The sequence below is a fragment of the Schistocerca americana genome, chromosome 1 (assembly GCF_021461395.2).
Source record: "Schistocerca americana isolate TAMUIC-IGC-003095 chromosome 1, iqSchAmer2.1, whole genome shotgun sequence".
Lineage (NCBI taxonomy): Eukaryota > Metazoa > Arthropoda > Insecta > Orthoptera > Acrididae > Schistocerca > Schistocerca americana.
This window is the reverse complement of record NC_060119.1, coordinates 804,656,605-804,680,750: the sequence shown is the minus strand read 5'-3', so window position 1 is coordinate 804,680,750 and position 24,146 is coordinate 804,656,605. Positions and strand designations below refer to the sequence as shown.

The 24,146-nt window shown below is 42.4% G+C and overlaps 1 protein-coding gene across 3 annotated transcripts in view; it reads right to left on the bottom strand.

Annotated features, from left to right (window-relative positions):
* Nucleotides 1–24,146, bottom strand: part of LOC124612655 (glutamine synthetase 2 cytoplasmic) — a 419,042-nt gene that overhangs the window by 194,927 nt on the left and 199,969 nt on the right. Inside the window, exon 1 of one of the 3 annotated variants that reach the window (XM_047140983.1) lies at nt 4,280–4,342. The exons of 1 other annotated variant lie outside the window; for it this stretch is intronic. The gene's annotated coding sequence lies outside the window, so the exon portion shown is untranslated. Of the gene's footprint in view, nt 1–3,834; nt 4,202–4,279; nt 4,343–24,146 lie in introns of those variants that run through there. One more of the 3 variants, XM_047140990.1, reaches the window with a different exon arrangement.

Here is a 24,146-nt window from a genome sequence, read left to right as displayed (position 1 = left end):
CTCTCTTGTTTGTTCTGAGTGAATTTATATTTTCAATATTGACATTTTTCTCTATGGCAGGTTGAATTTCTGTGTTCTTTCTTAAAATTACCTCATATACCACATCCCTCTTTGCCTTATCGTGATAGGCTTTCGATTTAACGCTGTTGAAACGAAGGTAGCATTCGTATCCTCTGAGAGACTTTTTCTACAATTTACTGTTTATTTGGTTCATATCGATCACACAATGTTGTTGAGGAGATCGCATCACAACTTATGTTTGCTCGTACAATTGTGCAAGTTATCGATATACACGATCAAGCATCTGTTATTTGTGATGCTTACATGACTGAAAATGGATCAAGCGTCGAGGTGGTTTAATAATATTAATGCTTACACAAACTTATTCTCCAGATGCTCTAGTAAGCTTGCACAGAGAGCTCGACTATGTAAGATTGGGATTATGTGTGTGTGGGTGCCTCAATACAAACACATTGGTAGAAAAAAATGACTTAAATCATGGTGACAGTGCCGAGGTCTGCTTCCTTGCATTGTTCTTAGAATCACGGACACTCAGACATTAGTTAAGTAGTGTAAATTATGCCAAACGTTCCTTTCTGTATTTTTACTGCCGATATGAATACCAATGCCACATATGAATGGGATGGGTGAATGATTTCCACACACAGTTCTCGCCTCTTACTCACATTAGAACAAAACAAAAAACAAATCAAAAAACCAAACAAAAAATGCCCTTATCTGCAACAAAAATAGAAATCTAGACATCGTCACATGTGTTCACTGCTCTTTTTAACCGATAAGTGCTTCGTTATAGGAGACGTTAAGTGGCAGCAGAAAAAAAGCTGCGATTTTTCAGACCTTGATGGCCTGACAGCTGACGGTCAACTTGGCAGACGTCCTGTCTGCGCGCGCTGGCCGAGACCTTGCCACCAACAGTCTTATCTGGCTGGCTAGCTGTGTACAGACCTCAGTATCAGAACATAACTGCGTCACTTTCCGCAGCACGCTACATGCATGCTAAGAAGGCCGCCTCTCCCACCATAGCGGTGGACCTCACGATTTCCAGTCACGATCTGTGAGAACGTGAAACAAACTACAGCACAATGCAAATAATATGCTCCAGCAAAGGTGCAACGTTTGGCAGTATTTTGTTAACGCGGAGAGTTTCTTTGAAATACTTGCTATACTATTTTCCTCCTTAAGTATACGCCTCAAGATTTTAGCGACAAACATTGATACCTTTCGTGTAACACGGAATTGGAAAAATACACTTCCCGTGATTTGACTAACCTGTTTCTTGGAGTGTATGTGGAATACTCTTCGCGCTTTGTAGCCTGCGAATGGACAACATCGGAATCCAAATGAAGAATAACTAGCTCTTATGCTCTCAAATTTCGATCAAAAATGAAATACGCTGCTTCGAACTCATTAAATTTACCTTTGGACCTCTATTCACTTGCTGAATAAAAACCACCTGAATATATGTTATGGAGGTGAGCGTCGCATTACTACTAGTGCCCCAGTCTTAGCACGCTAGTGGCTGGGTGTAACAGTATCTGAAATGTCACAGCAGGACGCTGTCACTCAGCCAGACGAATCTATCTGGATGGAAATCAGACTGTGAAACTATCTGCTATTCTATGGCAAATCATAATATTTTCATCTGCCGGAGCGCTTATTGCTTCCTCAAATCTTGTATATAATACGATACTTCATGCAATATTGTGAAGTCGGGTTCTTTATTTCGTCAGAAAGTTAAAGTCGCACATCATCAAGTTTCCAAATAATGGTAATTTCAGTATAGCCATCAATGAACCTAAACAGGAAGGTAAAAAAAGAAGAAGAAGAAAGGAAAAAAAAAACAACGGAGGCGATACTAGTGGCAACTGGTGATTTGCTATGCCGAATTATGTGTTTCTGCCAAGGCGACTTGTAAGAAAGAGTAATTGTTTAAAATTGTAGCAAGTAGGCGTGGTATGAAAGATCAGAGTTCCTAATTTTGCTTTCACTTGCGACCCAGAACCTAGCAGCTATCAGAACCAAGAGATGCAAGATTTTAAACTGTACAACTGAGTGCACAGAGTTTAGGTGTACAAATAAAAGGAGATGTGACGGGAAAGATATTGTGTACCTGTTTATTTACTGTACGTGAGACATATTCATAAACTAAAGTTCTGTTGTATCTGAATTCACTAGGATTGATTATTTAAGTCTATGTTTTCAATGTCTCTACAGTTATTATTACGCAGAAAATATCTCGAAATAAAGCCTAGGAAAAAATTCTGTCCTGATAAAGAACCTAAACCGCGACTCCGCTAGAGACTGTCTACTGATTTTACTTATAAAGAAAGAACTATGAGCTTTGTGTGGTGAACCTCGATCAAAATACGATGATTCACTTTGTGATTTAGTTGCGCTTAATGTAATAGCAAAGCCACTCTGAAAATATACCATACTGAAGTACATAAATCATAACAGACACCGCCCTTTGCATTTTTTAAGTTTATGTGCAATGTATAGACATAATATTCACGAAAATAATATAAAGTAATAGAATATAGCTTATGCTGCCTCCCAGTTTTTTTGATTTATAACGAAAAGTGCGATACATATGGAACGGACGTAGATCTTAGGTTACGCTGCACATCAGTCTCTTCTCACAACATTTATCTCGTATTCACATACGCTGCCTTCGGCAACTCACGGCCAAACTGTGACCCTCGAACCTAAAGTATATCTTAGGCTACGCTACAGACAAATCACTACATCCAGCATTAATATTTTTTGACTGGGGGGAAGGGGGAGGGGGAGGGGTCGGAGGTGAAATGCAGTTCACATTGTAACCACAGTTCTGTACAAATTAAGAAAAAGACTAAATCCAGTATAGACTGACGACTCTGCTAAATTTGTTTTACCGGGGCAGTCCGTGCCAGTGAACACAGACGAAAACAAAAAAAATGGTTCAAATGGCTTTGAGCACTATAGGACTTAACTTCTGAGGTCATCAGTCCCCTAGAACTTACAACTACTTAAACCTAACTAACCTAAGGACATCACACACATCCATGCCCGAGGCAGGAATCGAACCTGCGACCGTAGCAGTCGCGCGGTTCCAGACTGGAGCGCCTAGAACCGCTCGGCCACTGCGTCCGGCCAGACGAAAACGTAACGATTCAGTTCTGGATTTAGTTGCGTTTCTGTGTATAGTAAACGAAGTCTGAAGTATACTATGTCGAAGTAGACAAAACACTGCCGACACATTTTCAGCACTATGCAATTTTTGCAGGTTGTTGCAGTGGGCAGTACTGTGAACACGTTTTCTCATTGCGAATACGCGGACGCGTGCATTTCTAATCGGGGGCACTCGGGTGATTCGGGCACAAAGCAGGTCGCGCGGAAGTCACTGACCGGGGAGGTGAGAGCGAAAGTGAGAAGCCCGGCTGCTGGGGCGCCACCGCGTCCCACTTATGCGGCTGCCCGCTCTCAGCTGATAGCGGCGCGTCCGGCCAAGTCTGTAAACACGACGCCGCGCCGCGCGGACAAAGGACCGACGCGGGATTTAAAAAAAGGAAAGCCGGCGCCGCGCCGCAGGGCGCGTGTCTGACACACTTCTGTACACGTGCTGGTGCCCATCCGCAGCTAAGTCTCTACGTGAAACACACAAAAGCAGTGCATGCGTACCAAATCTGCGACTACCGTGTTAGTACTTGCTAAGTAATTACAGGGTGGGTGGATGCAGGTTCCGAGGTTGCTACGATACGGGAATATGCGACGTGGAGTGTCACACACCTGAACACCAAAGCGGGAAAGAAACCAGCCAGAAAACCCACTCACCTTACTGACGCGTCCGGTGCCAAACTGAGAAATTTCCACACTAATCTGTCTTTCTGCGAGAAAACAAGTGGCGAAACGAACTCCTAGCTCTCTGACGTAGCAGCGACTGCGGACAGCTTTCCTGCTCGGAGCAGCCAACGCTAAGCGGCGGTGTGCGGTCAGCTCCGAAGCATCTGTTGCACTGACGAGTGTGTTCGGTGAAGCGGCTTTTGTAAACACTTCCGAGACATTCACGCGCCGCTGAACGGGTGCCAGCAGTCGTAAACTTGGCGAGAGACTGCGGAATCGCGCAGGAGCGACGCGGAAAAGTACTCGCTCGACGGGCGCTGTGTTGCTCCCGGTATCCAGGACAGGGGCGAGCTGTTTGTAAATACTCGCGCTGGCAGGCAGATGCAGAAAGAGAGAGAGGAAAGGAAAACGAACGCAAGCGTGACGCGAGACTCACCGCCGTCAGCTGCAGCAGGCCAGCGTGAAGAGGGCGCGAGGAGGGTCCGCGCGCGAATACGGCGCGCGCACGCCCCCGCCGCTTTATATAGCAGTGCGGGCGCCGGTTGCGCGCGCATCAGCTGGCGGCTCAGCTGATCGCGGAAGGCGACCATTACTCACTTTGCGGCCGCTGATACCCTTCCTGCTTTGCCGCCAATGAAAAGTGCACGCCGCCCTCTCGTCTACAGCCCGTGCTCGGCGCACGCCAACTCGCCGAGGGCGGACCACAGGCGCCAGCCGGCCCCTCTGTTTATGCTACGTGCCAAACACGGCAGACACCTGAGCACACAAGGTGGCTAGGGATGACAGTTATCGCTGAAACAACCGGTTTTCGGTTACAGAGGGTTTTTTCAGCACCAGTTTAACCCGAGTGTTAAAACTACTCAATATAACCGGCTTCTGAAATAACCAAATTTCAATTTTTTACTTCTATTATTTCTTGTAATAAACGAAGAAATCGAACAAACATCGAAAAATTTTGACTCACTCAGTTTCGAGATACGTAGAACGAAAATAATAAATTAAATAGGCAAATAAAAGAGAACTCACTTTCTCTATCGTTAGGTGCTTTACTCGAAAGTTATAAGTGGTTCAAAACTACAGAAAACCACCAGTATTCGCCTATTCGATCATATCGCTTTTTGGGCATTATGGATAATCAGGGTGAAAACTCAGGGTCAAGAACTGTATACTGGATGATCAAAAAGTCAGTATAAATTTGAAAACTTAGTAAACCACGGAATAATGTAGATAGAGAAGTAAAAATTGACACCCATGCTTGGAATGACAAGGGGTTTTATTAGAACAACAACAAAAAAAAAAGTATTGTTAGAGGCGTGAAAGATCTCTTGCGCACGTCATTTGGTGATGATCGTGTGCTCAGCCGCCACTTACGTCATGCTTGGCCACCCACGTCCCCAGACCTCAGTCCTTGCGATTATTGGCTTTGGGGTTACCTGAAGTCGCAAGTGTATCGTGATCGACCGACATCTCTACGGATGCTGAAAGACAACATCCGACGCCAATGCCTCACCATAACTCTGGACATGCTTTACAGTGCTGTTCACAACATTATTTCTCGACTACAGCCGTTGTTGGGGAATGATAGTGGATATATTGAGCATTTCCTGTAAATAACATCATCTTTGCTTTGCCTTACTTTGTTATGCTAATTATTGCTATTCTGATTAGATGAAGCGCCACCTGTCGGGCATTTTTTGAACTTTTGATTTTTTTTTTGGTTCTAATAAAACCCCATGTCATTCCAAGCATTTGTGTCAATTCTTACCTCTCTATCTAAATTATTCCGTGATTTATTCAGTTTTCAAATTTATATCTCCGCGATATCCTTTCTTCCAGGAGTCTTAGTTCTGCAAATATCACAGGGAAATCCCCCCCCACACCGGCTAGCCGTACGGTCTAATGCACTACTGCCCGAGCGGGAAGGCTTGCCGGTTCCCGGCACGAATCCACCCGGCGGATTAGTGTCGAAGTCCGGTGTGCCGGTCAGCCTGTGGATGGTTTTTAAGGAGGTTTTCCATCTGCTCAGGCGAATGCGGGTTGGTTCCCCTCATTCCGCCTCAGTCACACTATGTCGGCGATTGCTGCACAAGCACTATCTCCACGTACGCGTACAACATAATTACTCTACCACGCAAATATTGGGATTACACTCGTCTGGAATGAGACATTCCCGGGGGAGAGGGAGGGGTACATACATACGTCACAGGGGAGCTTCTGTGAAGTTTGGAAGGTAGGAGGTGAGGTAGTGGCGAACGTAAAGCTATGAAGCTGGATCTTGAGTCTTGCTTGTGTACCTCAGCCAGTAGAGCACTTTCCTGCGAAAGACGAAGGTCCCGAGTTCGAGTCTTGGTCCGGCCACACTTTTAATCCGCCATAATTTTTCATATCATCACACACTGCGCTGCCGAGTGAAAAGTTCGTTTTCTGTTTCTCGTGTTAGTTTGTCCGTTTTCAAGGCTACAAACAAATAAAGGCATATTACACAGCACAGCCAGCAGATCAGTTACTTTCTATTTCTGTTGTATACTATGAATGAATCGTCGTTAAGTTTTTAATTTGTTGCTATTAATTACTGTTACCTTCCTCTTCTATTATTTCATACAAATAGCAGGCAAATATTTAATAATGTAAAGCAAATGAAGCGTTGTGCTTCATTGCTGCGTCGCTTCGTAATGATATCTTCAAACTAGAGTTAGTGCTATTGTGGTAAACAACAGATGTATGGCGAAGACAGCAAGAAATTACTGTAAAGACCAGATGGGGGCAAGTCTTGCACATAGCACGCACACGCGTATCTTCAGCCACGACACACGACAAGAGGGACGATCCTATTACCGCCAGATGATAGTTCTGGGCGTACCTTCACGCTACCTTATAAATTAGTTAAAGTCCTAAAATCTAAAAGAAACCGACGTTTCGACCTTGGTACAGCGGTTTTCGTCAGGGCTTAAATATTTTATATGATGATGCGGTAGAACAGCCAAAAGGATTTCAAAGAGGCAGACATCGGCAGCGGAAGCCTACGTATTAACATCAGGACTGATGGTAAAATCTTCCGAGTTTTTACGCCACGTCACGTCGCTCTTCAAACTCTTCAATACACGACGTTTCCGTCCCTCTGCTGGAAGATGCCGTAAGACTCCTGAAGGTCCCAACAGAGAGACCGAAACGTCTGATATCGGAGAAGTTTGTTCCGACTTTTTACTTCTTTGGCAACGGACAATGTGGACTTTATGTGTAAATTATCTTGTTTTGCAGCACACAGCCTATTTTCATATTAGTTTTCCACGCAAGTGTGTTTGTTGTTTACAGAAGACTCTTGAAAAACAGAGCAGATGGTTCGAAACGCTGGTAGAGAAATTTGAGTAGCCTTTTTTTTCTTTTTTCAATCTTGTTGCTTCCATGACGCAGGATAACAAGGTCTTCAGCTGTAAATTGTTTTATTTTGGAGCACAGAGGATTTTTCGACTCAGCTATGTTTATTTTTTGCTTTATATGGCAGTTGATTTCAAAATATTTTATTACATTATTTTCATATACTTAGGTGCGTCTCTTTTTATTTATTATTGCTTGGAATTGCTTTACCCGCCACCTCAGATTTAATGTGGATCGTATTTCTACATAGCCCCAGAAAATTTATACAACTGTAATTAAACATTCGCTTCAAGATCTGTAGTGTAATTTAAACATTTTCAGTAACTGGTGAAATTAAATTTAAAGCTAAAAAAGAAAACTTAGTCGCAGTTTGCTATTAAGTTTTAAATCAGTCAATGGCCACAAAATTATCTAGCGGTTACATATTTAGTACAGTACAATAGCCCACTAAAATTTTTTGGCGGATAGCTACGTCAAAACTTGCTGGAAGTCAACTTTTCATTGAGTCTCCTACTGGAAGACTCAGGTAGGATTCTCAACTAAATGGCGACTCGCAGGACGTTTTGACGTAGCTATCGGCCAACAAATTTTGTGGGCTACTGATAATCGCTATACAGACGAAATCGGTATAGTTAATAATTTTGTGAGAAATAACTGAAATAAAACTTTATAATGAAAAATTATGTGCTCAATGACGCTCTTAACCATAAACATTGCAAATACGAGCAAGTTAGACACAGTCACTAGAATGAAATACACCTACATCTTTTTGCTGTACCACTGCGTCCTCTAATGCTGACTTCAAAATGTTCGAATGTGTGTGAATTCCTAAGGGACCAAACTGCGGAGGTCATCGGTCCCTAGACTTACACACTACTAAAACTTACGCTAATGCTGCCTTAAACCATATGCGTGGTACAACAGAAAGATACACCTGCACCCGCATTTCGATAACTTGTGTCTAATTAGCAGAAGATGATGCCACAAAAAGCTTCGAAATCGACTGCAAATCAAGCAAAGAATAAACCCAGCAGAGTGCGAAATTTATACGAAAATTTCCTGTGCAGTTCGAAACGAACTTTTAAGGAGGGGTATTACGCGGCCCAATAACTCAGAAGAATATTCCACCAATCACAACACCCACGCTAGCTTGCTGACTAGTAATACTAGGACTCTTCAACTACCGGCGTCATTTTTTACTGTTCCATAGCTCTTCTTTCTAGACTTACGTAGGTCACCAGCCTCATTGCCTATCTTCCATTTTGCTGAGGTACGCCAGACGAAAGATTAATTTCTGTTATTGTTCGAGTACAGAAAATTCTCTAATTTCTTAACCCTGACCTCCTCCTACGATTATCCTACGTTTTCCGTACACTTGGCACCCACACTAGTAATCCGACGCGTAATACACACACACACACACACACACATATATATATATATATATATATATATATATATATATATATACGTAACCATTGTCCATCTCAAGACATAGGTTCTCCGGTTCCTAACCCATTTTTCCCGGAAGCTCGGTTGAGGACAACCTCATCATTTCGTTTCTTCTGAAAGGGAAACTGACTCTTCAAATTCATACCTACTCTCTCTTTTACCAGTGTCATACCTACTCCTCATCTCACCCTCAAAATCTACAAATTTCCTCCACTTTTACAGTCTTACTCCCTGGTCCTTCTTGGACAGTTCGTCTGCCACAAATACCAGCAATAATCGTGACATCAGAAACAATTGTACTGAAATGCAGGAGGATCTGCAGCGAATTGATGCATGGTGCAGGGAATGGCAATTGAATCTCAATGTAGACAAGTGTAATGTTCTGCGAATACATAGAAAGATAGATCCATTATCATTTAGCTACAAAATAACAGGTCAGCAACTGGAAGCAGTTAATTCCATAAATTATCTGGGAGTACGCATTAGAAGTGATTTAAAATGGAATGATCATATAAAGTTGATCGTTGGTAAAGCAGATGCCAGACTGAGATTCATCGGAAGAATCCTAACGAAATGCAATCCGAAAACAAAGGAAGTAGGTTACAGTACACTTGTTCGCCCACTGCTTGAATACTGCTCACCGGTGTGGGAGCCGTGCCAGATGGGGTTGATAGAAGAGATAGAGAAGATCCAACGGAGAGCAGCGCGCTTCGTTACAGGATCATTTAGCAATCGCGAAAGCGTTACGGAGATGATACATAAACTCCTGTGGAAGACTCTACAGGAGAGACGCTCAGTAGCTCGGTACGGGCTTTTGTTGAAGTTTCGAGAACATACCTTCACCAAAGAGTCAAGCAGTATATTGCTGCCTCCTACGTATATCTTGCGAAGAGACCATGAGGATAAAATCACAGAGATTAGAGCCCACACAGAAGCATACCGACAATCCTTCTTTCCACGAACAATACGAGACTGGAATAGAAGGGAGAACCGATAGGGGTACTCAAGGTACCCTCCGCCACACACCGTCAGGTGGCTTGCGGAGTATGGATGTAGATGTAGATGTAGAACTTAACAAATGTTTTAGTATGTAATTAACAGCAATGGATTTTTTTACATAAAAAGAGCTATCTTATACCAAATTTTATGACAGGTATATTTAAATACCCTTACAGTAGCTTAAACATTCTTAAGTAAGTTTCAGACACTTTGGCTGAAGAGTGAGTGTAAATTTTTTTCGCTGACAACAGTATGGCCTGAGGCAATGAAATTAAAGTAAAAGAAATAAATCTTTGAGACAGTGCACTGACGCTTCTGGCCTTATAGCTCCTGTCTCCTACACTCGATACGCACATATCGTACTCTGTTCCACCCATCCACAACCACGAGTGTTGTTCAGCTTGCCGGTGACGTCTTCTGTACAACAGATTCATCCAGAATAACCACAACAAAGATCATCATCAAGAGCATTATAAATATCGCGTCACTCACGATGAACAGCTAGCATCCACATCTGCATTGCCACGCCTCTGTCATCAACAAATAATAATAATTTATTATGATATTTCATCCTTTTTTCTCATCGGTTTAACTGTTGAAAAACATTGTGGTTTTGCGTGCGGCTTATTTGGCTAAGAAATGTCACCCAGTGCTCAGTTGGAAAACGAATAGAGATGTCAAGGGGCTGCGCTTTGTAACCATACCGTTTTGTATTTGGTTGAGGACTTAAACACCACTTTCCTGAGGTAGGAAAGGAAGATTAACTGTGCACGCCCGTGTGTGTGTGTGTGTACAATGGCCGTTTGAAACATGAACGTCTCACTGACCGCTACTACCATATGTTCACGTACAGGCAGTGCGCGTGTGGTTGAGCACGTGATCCGATCCCTGCACGATCTGTAAAGGCTTAACGATGCATCTGTGCGTGCGGCCAAGTGTGACTAATTTTTTTGTCCGGTGAGTTTATGTGATTTTCTCGCTCACACAGGTGGGTCAAAAAGAAAAGAAACATATACAAGAGAAAAACATAACTTAGAATTAAATAGTCGCAAAATGGCCGTGAGAAGCTGCAACTCCTGCATGATATCACAGACTCATGCATGGTGGCCAAAATAAAACTACAGGAAAAGAGAAAATGTGGCTTTAATTTCGTGTCAACGACTTATTTCATGCAATTGTTCCTTACTAAATTCGTATTTTTTTTTCGACGTGTAAGAAGCGTTGTCAATTTTCTTAAAGGTCACTTTTGATAAATTTCCTTCCCGAAAAAGCGGTTTTATAGAAAATAATTTTCCGGATACGGAGGAAAGCGAATCTGCTTCCGACCGCTACCATTAGTTCAGTACCTTTACAGTCACGAAGTGATACTGACTCCAACGTTTCCTGTTGGACGTTCCTTTAAACTGAAGCAGTATGGCCGCGATCCTTATCGACGAAACACTCTTCGATGTTTTCATTTTTCCTCTGGCGTGAACTGAGTGGTTTAAATTCCCGTCAACGCCAATTCCGCAAGCCTGGACTTACGCCACAATAGTCGATTCCGTAAAAACAAGATTCAGTTGTACAGTTAGCTCTAAAGTTAGGTGTGAGCTACCTAAACTTATTTCTGTCTCATATCATAATGATGTTATTCTAACATGATTATTTTTTGCGCTGATATGACGCACATCAACATTTTCAACATTGTTTTTCTGTTAGTTAGCTAACAGTAACTGGAATACTAGAAAACTAAGACCCTATATTTAAATTACAATTCCATCGGATTTTGGCACACAATTATTAATACGTGCCTGTACTGTGCTAAGCAGTTCGTTTATCAAATGGTTCAAATGGCTCTGAGCACTATGGGACTCAACTTCTGAGGTCATCAGTCCCCTAGAACTTAGAACTACTTAAACCTAACTAACCCAAGGACATCACTCACATCCATGACCGAGGCAGGATTCGAACCTGCGACCGCAGCGGTCTCGCGGCTCCAGACTGCAGCGCTCAGAGCCGGCCGGAGTGGCCGAGCGGTTAAAGGCGCTACAGTCTGGAACCGCACGACCGCTACGGTCGCAGGTTCGAATCCTGCGTCGGGCATGGATGTGTGTGATGTCCTTAGGTTAGTTAGGTTTACGCAGTTCTACGAGTAAGTTCTAGGGGACTTATGACCACAGCAGTTGAGTCCCATAGTGCTCAGAGCCATTTGCAGCGCCCAGAACCCCACGGCCACTCCGGCCGGCAGTTCGTTTATCAGCAGATACTGTTGCTGTTTTCTGAAGTGAACCATCACAGATAATAACGTTAGCCCTGCAGCTGTATGGAATTTTTATCGCTGATTGAAGCTAATGTATGATTCATGGTTATTTTCGTAGTACAAAAGTCCAATAAATTTTGATTATGTACATACAAATATTAATGTATTGCAGAGCGATATTGCTCCCTTGACCTAAAAACAAATCACCTATCAACTATATTTATATAGGTAATACGGAAGTGACTGTTTGCTGTAGGCCGGCGGGTACTTTTTACAATTATTGGTGATTTTGTGCCCCTATACGCACTGAGCGAGATAAAGAAAGGCTGCTTTCATGTCTACGCGCGGAATATGAGGTGGTGGAAGCAGAATCGTTCTAATAAATGTGAGGGCAACGTTTCTTTATCACGAAACTATATGAATTTATAATCCATAATATTTCGGACGCTCATCCGGAACAGCAATACTTCCTCTATGATTTTGTTCATCGCTGTTATTCAGGGAGCCGCGGTGCGTAATCTTTAAACAAAACGAAAAATCTGTCGTCAGCTGCGCAAAATTTTTAATTTCTTTTTGCCGGTTTTAACAGATTAAACTGCCATGTTCGGAAATTTAACATGGGCTTAAATCATAGGTGAATCGACATCAAATAAGGATCGGACGATAAAGACGTCCTTCATTAAAGAAACAATAAATAGCGTAATGATTTTTGAGCAGCTGGCTACTGATTTTTTTATTTTCATTAAAAGAATGCACCCTCTTCCTATATTACGGCTGTTACGTTTTCCGTCATCTCCAAGGCGAGTAGGAGACTGGGTTCTGAGTATCCACGCGGCCCTCTTTATAAGCTGAAATGCTAAAACCACGTGATTCAAAGATAGAGCTTGGAGTAAAATGCGCATGCGTCATAGATAAGAGAACGCCGACACAACAACGCCAGCCATAGATCAAACTTACACGTCTAGCTTGTAAGAAAAAAATGTAATGAGCCAGAGCTTGTTAGTCCACAGAATTTGTAATTTATGTGGTTAGTTATTACAGTGGATGGCTCACATAGCAATGGCAGGCAGCGAAAAATCAAAATAAAAGCTCGTATGCGGGCGCAGACGTGAAATGATTTATTCCAGATGGAAGCCCACGTCTGTGTTGAGCAGGTAGTCTCTCAGCTGTGTTTTCATAGGTGCGTTGATCACCGAACCCCGATGCGGCTCTCAACAGAGTCTTGATTTTTCCCTAATTCATGGAACAACCAGTGAACATAAAGTTTTCAACAATTACAGAATTGTTGGACTGTAGAGGGTTGTTGTACCGTTGGTGTTCGATGCACCGATCTTGCATAGTGCGTGTTCATTGTCAGTATGGCTTTTACCTCACTGACAAGAAGTTTCGTTGATATCTGCCTTTCCTGAAAGCAGATCGTCTTTCACAGATTCCAGAAGAACTCCCTCTTGGCAAATGAGCGGAAGGTCACATCCACCTTATACTTTTTCACGATACCGCCTGGTCTCCTTTGGTTGTTCTAGTATTTTCGCTTGCAGATCCCTCTTAATCTGATATCTCGTATATCCAGTTTTCCTGAACACCTATTCCAGGTATACCAATTCATCCTGTGGACTATCAGCGTCAGACAATACATAGGAGTCATGAACTAAAGTTCTAAATACGCTCCGAGTTTACGAAGGATGATGGTAATAGGACGCCTGCAAGGGTATGGGTGGAATTAACATACACGCAATGTCCTAAAAATGCATCCTCTTTACGCCGAACTAATACATTCAGTAATGGTAGACTACCATTCATCTCCCACTCCACGATAAATCCGAATTTTCAGTAATGGAGTTAAGATGCTCAAAACACTCCACCAGTTTATGGAAATCAAACTGTCATTGTGTGGTTGATGTATCTCCAGAACACTGTCGGTTAAAAAACTGCAGAGGCGAACGCCTCTTTTTCAAAGTCCCCCGTAATTAGATTAGATTTTTTCCAAAAACACCGCAACAAATTGCGTATACCATTAGCAAGTATTTCGGCAGTTGTAAATGCTATCTCTAGAGAATAGAAGAACGTGTTGTTTTCCATCCCTGCTTAGCGAGATGGTGCAATGGTTACCAGAGTGGAGTGACATTCGCTAAGAGAGGGCTCCCAATCCTTGTCCATTTATTTTAATTTTCTGCGGTCTTCTTAAGTTAATACAGGGCGAATTTCTATCTCATCCATGTTATTTCTTAGCTTATGCTCCGTCTCTAAGGACCTCGTCGTCTGTGGGACAAACTCTACCTTCCTTCGCATACGACTTACCGTTCTCTATGGTTCAGCTCTCAGCAATGTGATGGTAGAAGACTTTAACACGTTAAGACATGCGCCTTTTCTATTGATTCTTGTTGTGTATACGGCAATGTGTCTTTGCTCCTTGGCCCACATAGTAATCGTTGGAGTTCATCCACTGTCTGCTCCTATAGTATTCCTGACCAGCAATTATTCTGCCAGCTCTCCTAGAGATTTAATCTACTTGTATGACGTAATTGTGTTGATGTCGTCAGTGGTTAGTTTTGGCTGACGGGATGGATGAAAATTAACTGATGATTCCGAGAGTGCAGGTTAAATTATCTAATGAGACACGACTGAGAATGTACTGGTGATTGTCAAACTATCGCGAAAGTCTGATGATAAGACCGTATTTATTATTGGAAATGATCAGATCACAGATAAGACGCACTACTCGCGTGTAATGAACCAAGGAGGCGAATATTAAGCACATTCAGGCGATTCCCCATGCCACCGAGTTCGAACTAAACAGCAACGCTGCTACTGTTACCTGTCCTGCGGAAGCTCAATCATACCTCATTGCGCTGCTTGACTTAAAAGGCAGGATGCCCACTGCGATACAGTTCATTTTGTATCCACGATGACGTTCTGGAGCTACTGGCAGCTAGCAACTCGATGACGAGTCTCCTGAGATCACAGACCAGCTACTTCGAAACTTTTCTGGTTTGAAATTCTAACGTTTCAATAGTAAAATTACTCCTGGTCATCCGCTGTCGTCGCTGTGGGGCTTAACGCTATCCTCTAATTCGACAAAGAGCAGACACACCAAGCTTCAAGCACAGTAAAATTTCAAAACAAACCGTGTGTTAATTAACAAAGAATGGTATATAGGTGAAACTGTAGTTTCCTTCCCCAAAGAAACGTCTCCCTTCTCTGCTTCATTCGAGATACTGTGATTTATGGTAGAGTAGTATGCCTAAGATGCTTCTTATCATATCAGATAGCAAGAATGTACTTCCATCGCCGGCTGTTGTGGCCGAGCGGTTCTAGGCGCTTCAGTCTGGAACCGCGCGACCGCTACGGTTGCAGGTTAGAATCCTGCCTCGGGCATGGATGTGTAGTTAGGTCTAAATAGCTCAAAGTCTGCGGGACTGATGACCTCAGATGTTAAGTCCCGTAGTGCTCAGAGACATTTTGTATTTCCATCTTTGCAGTCGTCCAGTATGATGCAGTTGCTTCATAAAGATACTCTGACAATCAAACAATGAAAGGAAAAACACAATGAAACTGACCAAGAAGTGTAATTTATATGTGTAAGAGGCCACGTAGGAATGATATGCAATGAGCATTCAATGAACATTCCACAAACACTTGATTTCAAACTATCATGCATTTAAATTAACAGTATCGTTGAAACGGTCCTTTCAAGAATGGGAAAACATGTGAAATCAACCTAAATTATAAGATGCAAAAGTAAACGTATGTATGTATTGAACTGGGGACCTCGAAATGACGGAGAAGCTCCGTCCCTGCCGTAGCCCTCAGTGGTTCACAACCCCACAACAGGCTGCAGCAGTCCACTCACCCCACCGCCGCCCCACACCGAACCCACGGTTATTGTGCGGTTTGGCCCCCAATTGACCCCCCCAATACTCTTACAGTATTACGTAATTACTTCTCGCCTATTCTCATATTTTATTTGTGGCAGATGATGGTTGTAATTAGTACTAACCCTAACTGATGACATTCGAATCTAAAGCCTAACGCCGGTGTGCACGAGGAAAGCCATGATACATTGCGCGGTCGTTTATATTCCCTACATTTGTCTGGCAGAGTAGCCGTAAAGAGGCATGCATGTCCGTTACTATACCGTGCACCGAAAAACACGTAACACAGTCATATTTTGTTGCTCGTTAACATGTTATAAAACGCGTAAAATTTTATCTCCTGCTCGCTGGATTACATTACCAAAATCCATCGATAATCAGCAGTATTTTCGATACATCATTTCTCTCGCTGCAGCAGCAATCTGAGCTATATATTTTCATGATTCATTTGTTTAAAAATTGTTTCTAGGTTGTATATAGTTGCCAGATCATGTGGGAACCTGTTATTATGCTGCACTCCGAATTTCATGAAAGGTACGATCCATTCAAGAATGGGAAAACATGTGAAATCAATCTAAATTATAAGATGCAAAAGTAAACGTATGTATGTACTGAACTGAGGACCTAGAAACGACGAAGAAGCTCCGTCCCCGCCGTAGCCCTCCGATCTTTTTAATTTTTTCGTCAGCAGGTTTCTAATTAGCTTGATGCGTCCCGCCACATCTCCCATGCCAATGTCTTCGTCTACAGTTTTTGCCCTCTACCACTCCCCGTAGTACCGTTGGAGTTGTTATTTCTTAATATTTTCAAGCGTTATGGCCCTTCTATTAATTAATGCTTTCTGTATACACCTTTCTTCGTCGATGGTGCGAAGAATCTCAGTCTATTAGTCTATTTAATGGAGAGTATCTATATGTAGAATCTGAAATGCTTAAATTGTCTTCTTTTCCTATTTTCTCGCACTCTATGAGTGCCTTCCAGTATGTTAAATGGGGAGTATCTCAAGCGAAATTATACTTCCTTACATTCAGAACGTTAACCGAAAATTGCGGAGCTATGACCCAAACAGTAGAAAGTATGGTGGGGAACAAATTTTAAAGTTTAACGTCTCGTAAACAGAAGAGACTGGGAAGGGAATCTGGTGTGCGGTCGTATATAATGCATAATTCACCGATCGCCTAAAATGATTTATATAACCTACGAATCGCCTAGGCTGGCGTAGTAACTGGGAATTTAACCTTGCTCCACCACAGAGTCACTGTTTTAGCTATGACGCCACTGTGAGCGAGGAACACTGACACACAAACCAGCGATAGTATTCTGTACCAACTCAAACAGCAACACGCCCGCCCCCGAGGGCGTAAGATGAAATGTATTTGTTCTTTGGAACGAAGAGGGGCGGAAAATTCACGCCAGTGTGTGCCCGTAGTGACACGTCGCGACAACTCAAAATCTGTACCAGACCGGGACTCTAACCCGGATTTCATGCTTATCGCGAGCTGGTGCCTCTATCATTAGGCTATCTGAATACTCCTCCAGGTCTGACTCATCCTTTCATTCTGACGGATGTTTTCACCTATGGTTACAGAACACATCCGTGTGCTCGGGAGCCGCCTCTTTAAATTACTGCTCGAGATCTATGCTGAAAAGTGGGGGTAATGTCGACTTCCGTAAAGTCCCTGGAACAGCTACTAGCGTTTAATGTCTCGCCGACGGCACGGTCATTAGCGTCAGAATCAATCTGGGCGCGATGAGGGACTGCAAACTGCAACACAGGGAAAACACCGTGTAGTAATAGGCGTGGCTCGTGCAAAGAAACACATGCCATACGAAAAGAAATATGCACACACTGTGTTCTGTTGTGGGAACAGCCAGCGTTATATTTGTGGGTGTCCTCTGGTACTGTGCTAACACGTGAGAGGGCGCCAAGTAGTTCTTCTCTGCCATGCCGGTCATATGTCTGTCTCCCTGTAGTGTCGTCACACCCAGTGGTAAACTGCGTGTTTTTCGAAGTTTCTGCAATATTTCAGCTACAATGGAATTCTGCAGATGAGACGGCAGTAAGATTACCGTTTGGCCGTCCTGCTTAAGATTCCCTATTTAACTTCAGCCAAATGACGGAAGGATTTTTTCGTAAACTTTAACGACGATGATTTCGTGCTCAATCATTGTGTTGTTTAGTTAGTGCTCCGTCTCCGGCAAGTTCCACATGAACAAGACCTATCCAAAGTAGATTTGAGTATCGTGTAAATGTGAATACTCCCCATGTAAATGGTCGATGTGAAAAAGAATTTATAGTTTTTTAAACCAGTCACCGAGTTCTACGTCAGAATTAGAGGTCGCGGACATCATCCATTGGACATGAAATGTTTAAACCACAACCTTCCTTTCCTTTGGTTTGTCTTTCGTCATTTGAAACCAAAAAGTTATTTATATTATTTATTTACTGGCTTTAGCTGATAAAACAGTGAAGCCAGTGCCTTCAGCTATTATTGATACAGTAAATGTAAGTTATAACACTGGTTGAGTGCGATACACTTAGCACAGTGCATTAGTACAGGGATGTGTTCAGACGTGTAGTTACATTAGAAACAGCAATTAGTGTAATTCCTTTACATTCAAATTTAAGAGGGCTGATACTTGAAGAGTGTCAGATCATTTACTATTTTATAAAACAATGTTTGCGAGAGACAAGCAAGAAGATAAAGTTTTGACAGTGGTGTTATTGTCTCCAAGCATTAAAATGGGTAATATAGTCTGTAACACTTTGACGACGGAAAGAGTCAATTCTCTGGCGCCCCTAACAATATATCGACTAAAGATGGTAACGTAATATCATTATATTGGAAATATGGAAATTTCGAATAAGAAATATCGATATTTATTCATAAGAGTATACTAGTGATGTATCGATGATATAGACACATTTCCTCGATGTTTTGGGCTTTCATAATTCTACTTTCTATCTACATTTATTGGGTAATGAATGTACGTAACCACTCTTTTTCACGCATCTTGTCCAATAAATTTTACAAAACAGAGATTCATTATTTATAACATCAGACTGCTATATGACACGTAATATAGAAGATAACCTTCTGTTGTTAAACTTATAATGCGCACAGTAAACACTAGTAATCATTTGAGACAAGAGCGAAAAAGGCACGAACTGTAAAAGGAGACAATCTAAAAAGTGCACCGGGTTCGGGGACGATTTGGAAAAACAAATTCTACATGATGGAACAATTTTTGGCTTCGTCACACGCTGTAAGCAGTACTGATATTTCTACGCCTATTTCTCCATCTATGTTTCCTGCTATTGAACTGGAACTGTTAAAGAAAAGAGTTTTCCGTAAACGGAGTGTAAGACAGGGGACTGTCTGTCACCGTAGTATGGCAATTCCACCACTAACCTGTTTTCTCCAGTGAATGTTTGCAAATTCTCCAAAATTAAACGAGGCAACCAGATCGAAAACTCATCTTCTAAAAGAATTTGACAAGAGGTTTAAGTACAAAAAATGGGTCAAATGGCTCTGAGCACTATGGGACTATGACATCTGTGGTCATCAGTTCAAATGGTTCAAATGGCTCTGAGCACTATGGGACGCAACTGCTGAGGTCATTAGTCCCCTAGGACTTAGAACTAATTAAACCTAACTAACCCAAGGACATCACAAACATCCATGCCCGAGGCAGGATTCGAACCTGCGACCGTAGCGGTCTTGCGGTTCCAGACTGCAGCGCCTTTAACCGCACGGCCACTTCGGCCGGCTGGTCATCAGTCCCCTAGAACTTAGAACTAATTAAACCTAACTAACCTAAGGACAGCACACACATCCGTGCCCGAGGCTGGATTCGAACCTGCGGCATTAGCGGTCACGCGGTTCCATACTGTAGCGCCTAGAACCGCACGGCCACACCGGCCGGCGTTTAAGTACAGTGAGCGCTCACATTTAATTGTTATGCATGTGTTTTTGGTGTCAAGGTCATAAAAAAATCTTCTTTTGGGTACAAATTCATTACGAAAAACTTTAAAATAAATAAAAAATTTCATTGCGACTTCTGTACCATCAAAGAGTCATTTTCTGTATCTGTCAAAAGGCTATTAGCAAGAAAAATTTATCTTTGAACTTACTGTCTCAAACATATTGGAGCTAAGCATACTTCTCGTTAGTATAAATAACGATAAATATTAATAGTGCTGATTTCCCAATACTATTCACAATTTAGAAGAACTATTTTCTCCAAGACTCGAAATTATTTAAATCCGGTGTAACCTTATTTTCAAAAAAATGAATGTCGTAGTTTTCAACCATAAAAATTATACAAATCTCCTGCAACAACTTGTTTGCAAATAAAAACCCACATACCTTTAATACAACAAATTTAAATAGTAATGGTTCGGCTTTTTTCACATAAGTCTCACTCGTTTTTATTTATCGAACCTCCTGTGTATTGAAAATATCGATATCTTATTAATAAAATTCTATGCAGTGGACGCTACAAAGGGCGTCACTGAGCACAAGCAATCATATTTCTTCAGTGTTTCTATCCACTTTTATTATTTGCATTTGTTTCGTATTTGTTTCTCTTCTAAGTCATACACGGTTTCAGAATTGTCAGATAAAGTTATCTGCAAGATGATGTGTGCATAAAGCCGCGTATCGACGCATTATCTGCGATAGGGTTTTCCCTTACGATAACATCAAATATGCTTCACTGGTGAAAGCAAACTATTCGATCAGCTTTAAGTTAGTACTTCTTCTTATCACATAAGTTATTTGATTGCATCGTAAGCTGTCCCAATTGCACATGTTGAAATATCAACACTACCCCTTTCATGGGTACCACGTCTCGGTATTGAACAGTCAAAGTTCTTGGATTTTCCAAGCTAAACACTGATTAAACCGAGAGCGCAGTGACTCGTGATGGTCTTCGTCAACATCTGGCGCATTCTGTCGTATAAGTGAGGATCAGTAGTGTCAACAACGCTTTAAAACCGTGATGAATGTTAACTACATTTTACTGCAGTAGCTAGTGCTGTATTGGAAATGGCTATGTCAAAGCTGAGCTGGGAAGGTAAGGGAATTAGAATTAATGGAAGAAGGCTTACCAACTTGGGATTTGCTGATGATATTGCCTTACTGGCCAAAGACTTTGCAGAGCTCCAAAACTTAGTTACAGATCTTGCATCGGAATGTCAGCTGGTTGGCTTGAACATGAACCTTTCCAAAACAAAAGTAATATCCAACAAATGGGTCCCAGCTGGAGATGTGAAAGTCAAGGACAGTCTACTAGAAGAGGTCAGTGAATATGTCTACCTTGGCCAGATTATAAATATAAAGGGAGACATAAGGCCAGAAATCTATCGACGCATCAAGCTTGGCTGGCAAGCATTTGGGAAGAATTCAAAAGTATTCAGATCAAAAATGCCAGTAAATCTGAAGAAAGCAGTATTTGATCAATGCATTCTTCCTGTGATGACGTATGGCTGCGAGACATGGACGCTGAACTCATTCACAAAGGGAAACTTAGAACAGCACAGAGAGCCATCGAGAGATCAATGCTGGGCTATACAAGAAAGGACAGGAAAAGGGCAGATGACATCCAGTCTGTGACAAAGGTTAATGACATCTTAGAGAGAGTAGGTTCCTTGAAATGGCAGTGGACTGGCCACGTTGCAAGAAGAAAAGACAACAGATGGACGAAGCTAGTACTGTAGTGGAGTCCGAGAGAGCACCGGAGGCCTAGAGGAAGACCACCAGACAGATGGGACAAAGACATCAAGAAGATCGCTGGTAACACCTGGCAGAGAACTGCCCAAGACCGTCCCACTTGGAGAAGACTTCTGAAAGCCTACCTGAATCCACGACTCCAAGAGGCCACATCATCTAATGATTGAATTGGCTGATGATGATGATGATGATGATGAGCTAGTGCTGTGTTGGCAGCTACACTCTGATAAAACAATTCTTATAAATGGCAAGCCATATACGAGTTGCATTCAAGTTCTAAGGCCTCCGATTTTTTTCTCCGGACTGGAAAGAAATAGAAACATGCGCATTGCTTTAAAATGAGGCCGCATTCATTGTCAATACGTCCGAGAGATGGCAGCACCGTATGGCAGATGGAATTTTACCGCCAGTAGCGAGAATGAGAACTGTTTTAAATACTTAAAATGGCGACGTTTTCCTTACTTGAACAGCGTGCAATCATTCGTTTTCTGATTTTGCGTGGTGTGAAACCAATTGAAATTCATCGACAGTTGAAGGAGACATGTGGTGATGGAGTTATGGATGTGTCGAAAGTGCGTTCGTGGGTGCGACAGTTTAATGAAGGCAGAACATCGTGTGACAACAAACTGAAACAACCTCGGGCTCGCACAAGCCGGTCTGACGACATGATCGAGAAAGTGGAGAGAATTGTTTTGGGGGATCGCCGAATGATTGTTGAACAGATCGCCTCCATAGTTGGCATTTCTGTGGGTTCTGTGCACACAATCCTGCATGACGACCTGAACATGCAAAAAGTGTCATCCAGGTGGGTGCCACGAATGCTGACGGACGACCACATGGCTGCCCGTGTGGCATGTTGCCAAGCAATGTTGATGTGCAACGACAGCATGAATGGGACTTTCTTTTCATCGGTTGTGATAATGGATGAGACGTGGATGCCATTTTTCAATCCAGAAACAAAGCGCCAGTCAGCTCAATGGAAGCACACAGATGCACTGCCACCAAAAAAATTTCGGGTAACTGCCAGTGCTTAAAAAATGATGGTGTCCATGTTCTGGGACAGCGAGGACGTAATCCTTCCCCATTGCGTTCCAAAGGGCACTGCGGTAACAGGTGCATTCTACGAAAATGTTTTGAAGAACAAATTCCTTCCTGCACTGCAACAAAAATGTCCGGGAAGGGCTGCGCATGTGCTATTTCACCAAGACAACGCACCCGCACATCGAGCTAACGTTACGCAACAGTTTCTTCGTGATAACAACTTTGAAATGATTCCTCATGCTCCCTACTCACCTGACCTGGCTCCTAGTGACTTTTGGCTTTTTCGAACAATGAAAGACACTCTCCGTGGCCGCACATTCACCAGCCGTGCTGCTATTGCCTCAGCGATTTTCCAGTGGTCACAACAGACTCCTAAAGGAGCCTTCGCCGCTGCCATGGAATAATGGCGTCAGCGTTGTGAAAAATGTGTACGTCTGCAGGGCGATTACGTCGAGAAGTAACGCCAGTTTCATCGATTTCGGGTGAGTAGTTAATTAGAAAAAAAATCGGAGGCCTTAGAACTTGAATGCACCTCGTACATTATCTAACAGCACGCTGAATCGAATTGTAGATCAATCGCTGTAGCACGTGGACATTTTTATGGAATTGAAGAAATAGTTCGCAGTGTTATTTGAAGTACTATTTTTATCTGAGGAATTGTAGTTTTAATTGTTGTCTATCGGCGAAATTGCCGTTTTTACACTACACCACGAATTATCTGAAAAATGTAAACCCTATATAAAGGAAGAAAATGTTGCGTTTTGTCAGGTCTACGTTCACATTTAACGTGTGACGCTGACAGATTTCTACGTCTACATGATTACTCTGCTATGCACAGTAAAGTGCCTGACAGAGGGTTCAATGAACCACCTTCAAGCTGTCCCGTTCCACTCCCGAACGGCGCGGGGGGAAAACGAGCACTTAAATTTTTCTGTGCGAGCCCTGATTTCTCTTATTTTATCGTGATGATCATTTCTCCCTATGTAGTTGGGTGCCAACAGAATGTTTTCGCATTCGGAGGAGAAAACTGGTGATTGGAATTTCACAACAAGATAACGACGCAACGAAAAACGCCTTTGTTTTAATGATTGCCACTCCAATACACGTGTCATGTCTGTGACACTATCTCCCTATTTCACGATAATACAAAACGAGCTGCCCTTCTTTGTACTTTTTCGATGTCATCCGTCAGTCCCACATGATGCGGATCCCTCAGCGCACAGCAATACTCGAGAATAGGGCGGACAAGCGTAGTGTGAGCAGTCTCTTTGGCAGACTTGTTGCACCTTCTAAGTGTTCTACCAATGAATGGCATTCTTTGGTTTGCTCTACCCACAATATTATCTATGTGATCGTTCCAATTTAGGTTATTTGTAATTGTAATCCCTAAGTATTTAGTTGAATTTACAACCCTCAGATTTGTGTGACTTACTGCGTAATCCAAAATGCTTTATTCAGGGTCAATTGCCACTTTTCGCACCATAAAGATATCTTATCTAAATCATTTTGCAAGTCGTTTTGATCATCTGATGACTTTACAAGACGGTCAATGACAGCATCATCTGCAAACAATCTAAGACGACTACTCAG